Source organism: Amblyomma maculatum, chromosome 5, assembly GCF_055883805.1.
Source record: "Amblyomma maculatum isolate TAMU_Amacu chromosome 5, ASM5588380v1, whole genome shotgun sequence".
In the NCBI taxonomy this organism is placed as follows: Eukaryota; Metazoa; Arthropoda; class Arachnida; order Ixodida; family Ixodidae; genus Amblyomma; species Amblyomma maculatum.
The window spans coordinates 97,010,507-97,016,506 of NC_139348.1; the positions used below are offsets into that span (position 1 = coordinate 97,010,507).

General features: G+C 46.6%; 1 protein-coding gene across 1 annotated transcript in view; it reads right to left on the bottom strand.

Moving 5' to 3' along the window:
- The window catches only part of LOC146188861 (cytochrome P450 3A29-like), a 43,632-nt gene extending 37,885 nt beyond the window's left edge, over positions 1–5,747 (bottom strand). The window contains exon 1 of the mRNA XM_084603185.1: positions 5,404–5,747. The gene's annotated coding sequence lies outside the window, so the exon portion shown is untranslated. The remainder of the gene's footprint in view (positions 1–5,403) is intronic.
- Positions 5,748–6,000: the final 253 nt, after the last annotated feature.

Here is a 6,000-nt window from a genome sequence, read left to right on the forward strand (position 1 = left end):
CTCGGAAAGCTGCTGCTGCGCAGAGCTGCAGACGAAGTGCGTGATGACACTCTACCATACCGGCTGCGCACCTTCCTCACCCCCTCCCCGCTCACACTTTGGCCTTACCAGACTCCCTCAATAGTCCCAATGGTCATGGAACTCCCGTCCAAGTTTGGTTCGCTGACAAAAGCGGCCGCAAGGGGCGCCACCGCCGATTGAGGGGCCTCGAGCGGCCAGCCGTCCCGGTCACGTACGGTGTGTATGCACCGAAATTCTTTCTTCCCCACTTGCTGTTTTGTCCTGTTTATGTTACTTGGAGCGAAATTGAAGCTGTGGTCATGTAATCGTGATCTGCACATTCGTAATCGTACTACAGTTTAAGCTTATATCAAGAAAGCGTGCCGGTAGAGCCACGTTCAGATTTCTCCTTAGCATTGATTTTCTAGCTCCTGTCGGTACATTTGTTATGTGGCACACAGACATTTTTGCCGAAGGGTGTGGTGTGTTCATTATTCTACAAGAAACGAGTGACTGTGGAGCAGTGCACGGCAAGGCGAAGGCAGTGTTAGCAGACAGCACTCAATCATTTCGTATTGCGCCTGTTGCTAGCCTGAATTCTTCAAGTGGTCATCCGACATCAACAGTTTTCACGGTACGTCATCTCATCTTGCTGCTAGATGGTGTGGAATCCTAAATAATGGTTGAGAGCTTAGCATCTGAGACTGTAGCGCGCGCATGCGTGGCAAGATACTGCACTGGTTGCTGCTGTGCTCAGCATTCAGGCGCTACCAGTGCATTTTTGCTCACAATACTTGCACAGCGGAGAACATTTTCACGTGTTCTTCCTTTGAGTTTCTCTTTGTACATTTCGGCGCGCATAGGCTAACTATTTTGACGCCACGGTTCCATGATTTGTACATTTAAAATGCTACGGCACGGTGTCGCTAAATTCTCCCACCCCGATCAAATAACACCATTTTGAATTTCGAATTGCTTAAATAGAGCTTAGAGCATTGTACTGAGGTGTTAACTATAGCAATGTAATTATTTTCCTCCATCTTAGCCACTTCTGGGATCGGCGGTGCACATGCACAAAATAAAAAAGCGGGCTCCTTATACAAAAGAACAATGTATTCACATACTCTCACGTAGTTCGAAAGTGGCGAAAAGAGCGAATGGTTTTCCATAGAATAACTTTGTTGGGTTGAAACGCGGCAGCAAAGCAACGCACACTCGGCAGCGCCGATATCAAGAAAGCACGAGTACAGAGTGGTAATACCTATGCTTCACTCACGGTATTTAAATTTACCTTCGTTTAATTATCGACGCGCATTGGGTTTAACGTCTTGAAGCGACTCAGGTTATGAGAGATGCCGTAGTAGAGGGCTCAGAAAATTTCTACCAACTAGCGTTTTTTAACTTACACTAATCAGTCGATATTGACGGGTCAAATTATAAAGTTAAAGCTCAGCTGCTTTGGTCATTTGATGAGAAGAGAGGAATCGCTGGAGAAAGATTTGATGTTGGGAAAGGTTGAGGGTCGCCGGAGAAGGGGTAGGCAGCGCACGCGATGGTTAGATGGCATCCTCGAGGCGCTGTAGATGAAGTTATGTGATGTTAGGAAGATAGTGAGAGACCGGAAAGCGTGGCGTGACATGGTCCATAGGGTCACCAAGAGTCGGACACGACTGAACGACTGAACTGAACTGACATGGTGTACGCAGCACAAGCCGCCCTGCTTTTCGCTCGAACAAAGATCGGCCGCCATGGCCAACATTCGATCCCTCGTCCTTGCGCACAGGAGTCGAGCGCCATAACCACTGCACCTACACAGCAGGGCAGGACGCAAAAACAAATCCTGATAAGAGTAAGTACAGTTTTAAAGTAAGGAAGTAAAGTAGAATTAAATTCGTTTACATCAGAAGAGCAATAAAATGCAGAATTAACTCAGAACGGAACTATGGCACGGAACTCGTAATGATTTCTTAATGCTTAAAAAATATCTTGGTTACTGCGTAAACCAGTAACAGTTCCTTTACTTGGCGCAATGCTGCACATTTTTGCGGCGCTTAATTTTGATGTCATTATTAGGTCCTAGTATTCATTAATAGGCAAAGTAAAGACGGATATGATGAACGTCAGGTACGAGATTTAATGAATTAGACACGCTGCGTCAAGCGCATGGTACACTATTTAATGGCCGATTAGCGGCGCTTGTTAGCAGCCGCATATGTAAATATATTGTAGCGAAGAAGAAGATCGGCAGTGGCGCGAGTGGAGCCCTCGCGCTAGGCCAGACATTAAAATCATCGCTCATCCTGTCACCATGCTGTGGCGTCTATTTGCTTGTCACCATGTAACAATATTGTCATTTTATCTAACGAAGCGACCGCTTTAAGCGCTCACTTTATAGCGTTTCTGCCTATTCCAACTGTATACTCCATGAACTATGTCATCGCCACGACCCAACCCATCGTTACGGCTGTGCCCTAGGAAAGGGGGGGGGGGGGGTGCTTTAAACATTGGGGCATTTATTTAAGCATCGCCTATTATACCAGAACGCGATTACGCTGTCTGACCCCGTTCGCATCGCAGATTCAGTATGTCTACATTTATTCACCTTGAACCGCGAGCCTTCGCAACCTATGATCGCATGTCTGTCACGCAACACGAAAGTGCTAGGTACGAATTCCTCCCCACTCAAAGGTGACTCAATTATAATTTCTGCTCAGTCACCTTCCTTTAGTTACTGAACTTTCTTGAAAGGTAGGGTAAATGAGAATACAAGGACAGTATTAATTTGTTGAAGTATATTTGATCAGTTGATGCAACATACCGATGTAATGTAGGGCTCAAATATAGCTGGTCATTTGGCGCTTGTTTGTAGGGGGCACCTGGCGCGTGTACGCATTAGTTTCTTTAAGATTACTGCATCATCAGTGCCTTCGCCTCTACACAAAGGCCGACGTTAACTTTACGCTTCAGGCCGCCATAGAAAATCTCGGCAAGAGCTGAAAAAGAAGTCGCCGGCGCGAACATCGGCAATGGTCATAGCGACGCATGAGCAGCCGAAACTCGTATTTATCCCGGAAAGGCTTTTCAGAACGCTCGCTAGGTGGATTCAAGAGGCGCCCCTATAGGTGGTGCACGGAGTGCATAGAGTAACGGAGAAGTTTAATTACCATAAAATGGTACTGAAGGACTGTGGCCGTACTCTTCCACTTTCTTTCTGATGCCAAGCTGTATTCTCTACTTTCGCTTTCAACTTCGTTCTCTCGTCGTCATCGGCGTTAAGTTGATTTTCTGCTCTGCCCCTAGATTCACTATGCTTCCTACAAGTTCGAAACTAATTCCGCCTCTCAACAACAGTGAAAGAAACGTGATTCAACGGCGCCGCGAATGGCGACCACTTATATACCCATATAACACGGGTGCGCTTAACAAAGGTCATGGTAAACATGGTTTTCGGTAATCGCGTTTACCGATATTGGCAGAGCGAACCAAAAAAAAAAAAAAAGGATAACCGATGATCGCTTAGGGCAACGAACTGGATTCCAAGGGAAGGAAAGAGTAGCGGGATGCAGCAGAACGATAAGTGGGCGGATAATATTAGGAGTTTCACGGGGTTCAAGCGGATGCAGCGAGCAGAGGATCGGGTTATTTGAACAAATATGGAACCGGTGTTTGCTCTGCATAGAGTGAACTCAGGCAAATAATGACGCGATTATTAACCAACGAGAAAATTAACAACGAAACAGTCGCTTGTGGTTTAATGTTCGGACAGCATGGCGTATTTTCCCTGGCAGGCGGAGATCTCCGAGCTAAATTTAGGCTGCAAGCTAACGTCATTAACATAAAAGAGTGTGACTATATAGGCCAGTTAGTGGGATATCGTAAATTTAAAACAGCAGTAATCGAGTCGAACGTTGAGCTAGTTGGTCAAAACATAAGAAGCACGCACAAACACAAGGACAACGCTGCCTACTCCTTGTGTTTGTGTGTGCTTCTTATGGTTTGTGTTGTTACCTGCTCTACTGCCTTCTTCCAAGAGTTAAAACAGCAGAAACGTAAGGACGCAGGCAAGGAGACATCCATCCTAGGTAAGGAAAAGACTATCCTTACCCACATTCTGTCGTTTCCGCCGTTTTAATTTAGCGATATCACTAGCATTACTGACAATCTATCCGCCACTATCATATAGTATCAGTGGTTTCATTTCCAACTGGAACCGTAAGTTATCTTACAGGCGAACGCACCATGGCGAGAAGGGCATCGCGAGAAGAAAGATATTTTTTAAATACTCCTAAAATCAGCTCCACTCGATTGCCTCGGGTGTATCGCAAATAAATTTCACAGTGCTTTTTATTTCTTACTATTAACTCGTCGTTCAAACGGTCGTTCTCGTTTATGCCCAAAGGTTCCTGTTTTCACCACTAGGTCTGTTTAGTTTGCAATTCAATAATTGGCCTTGCTTTTTCCTATATCCGCAACGCAGTAGTGGGGAAAGTGAGGCTCTGTTTTCTACATGACCGCTGGGCCATGTAGGAAACAGAGCCTCATGAGCCGAGACAGCAAAGATGAGGATTCGACGAACCACGAATTATGTGCTATCCTTAGGGAGACAGAGAAAAACAGAAAATCAGCCAGTTTGATTACTCCGTTCAAGTGACAAAACAGATTGGGGCCCATTTTTATCAACACGAAACGTCCTAACTCTGTATCAAACTACGACTTTATAGGGAGAAGAACACTATACAGAAAGCCAGTGCATGGGTATAATTAGGGCTTCACAGACCAAGGCACAATAAAGAGGACGGAACCAGCCGTGGACCACACTCATGAATTGTATCTTACGTACTGCGCTGTTGATACACACTAGTGTACTGCCACGTTGTAATCCTTCATTGTCACCTTTGCTTAGCGCCCCCTTCCAGTTGACAGGGGGGTTTGCAAGGGTGCAATTTGAAATTAGCGCCTTGTATCTGGCCCGCGCCGTAAAAATCAAGAGCGCCAGATAAGTCTAAGCTCATTTGGTACTTTTATCGCTAGATGGCGGGAGACGCTTGGGAACGATAGGGAACGATAGAGTTGCTGCATAGGCTTTGCTACACACTAACACTAGGAAACGAAGAACAAGAACGTAAGTAACATAAGCTCATACGGCATAAAAGTGTGCATGCCCCGAAACCTGTGAATAAGAGAGCGAACAACACATAAAAACTCGTCCACTTGGTGAGATGCAAATCCCTGAAAAGGCGAATATTTCATTTCTTAACGGCAGACAAGTGAACAATACACCAGGCACAAGAGGCCGCGATGGGAAAGAACAGCTTGAGAACCACCTACGACCGTCGTAACATTGTCACAAGGCTCCATCACAGCACACACAAAAACCACGGGTATTCGGTTTTCTCCGCTCACCAGAAGTCGGATGTGCCGCTACCGACGGACGCGACGGGGGCGCAGCTTTGATATCGCGGTGACAATACAGGCGAAGGTCAGCGGGCAACGTGGAAGAGAGGGAACTTCACAAGAAGCTTGCGCAATAGCGTGGGGCGGTCGCAGCTACCAAGGTCATGCGGAGTCGTTTGTTTGTTGCTTTCACAAAAGGAGGTCGCTTTTACACGCCCTCGGCTCTAGGTGACGTCACGCCTAGCTTCGCAGCGTGCTTCGCAGTGAACGCTTTGGCTCCGTTGTACGCGCGCCTCTTCCGGGTTGTCCGCGGACGTTCAAGTGCCTCCCGTCGCCGTCCATGTCCCGTGAGGGCTGTGTTTGCTCGAATACGAAGGATGTTTGGACCGGAAGCGTATTCACGTGTTTCCTTTACACGCAAGTTTTTAACGCCCTGTAGCACGTTGTACGGTTTTACTTGTTGGAATATTGCATTACAGAAGCTTTTAGTAATGCGCGCTTCCGCAGACCTCACGACGCCGTAAGGGGACAGGAAGTCATATTGACAGGATTCGGCGAATTGTTCGGTTTCCACTCGGTGCAGTGTTGTCTTGTCAACATTTCGCA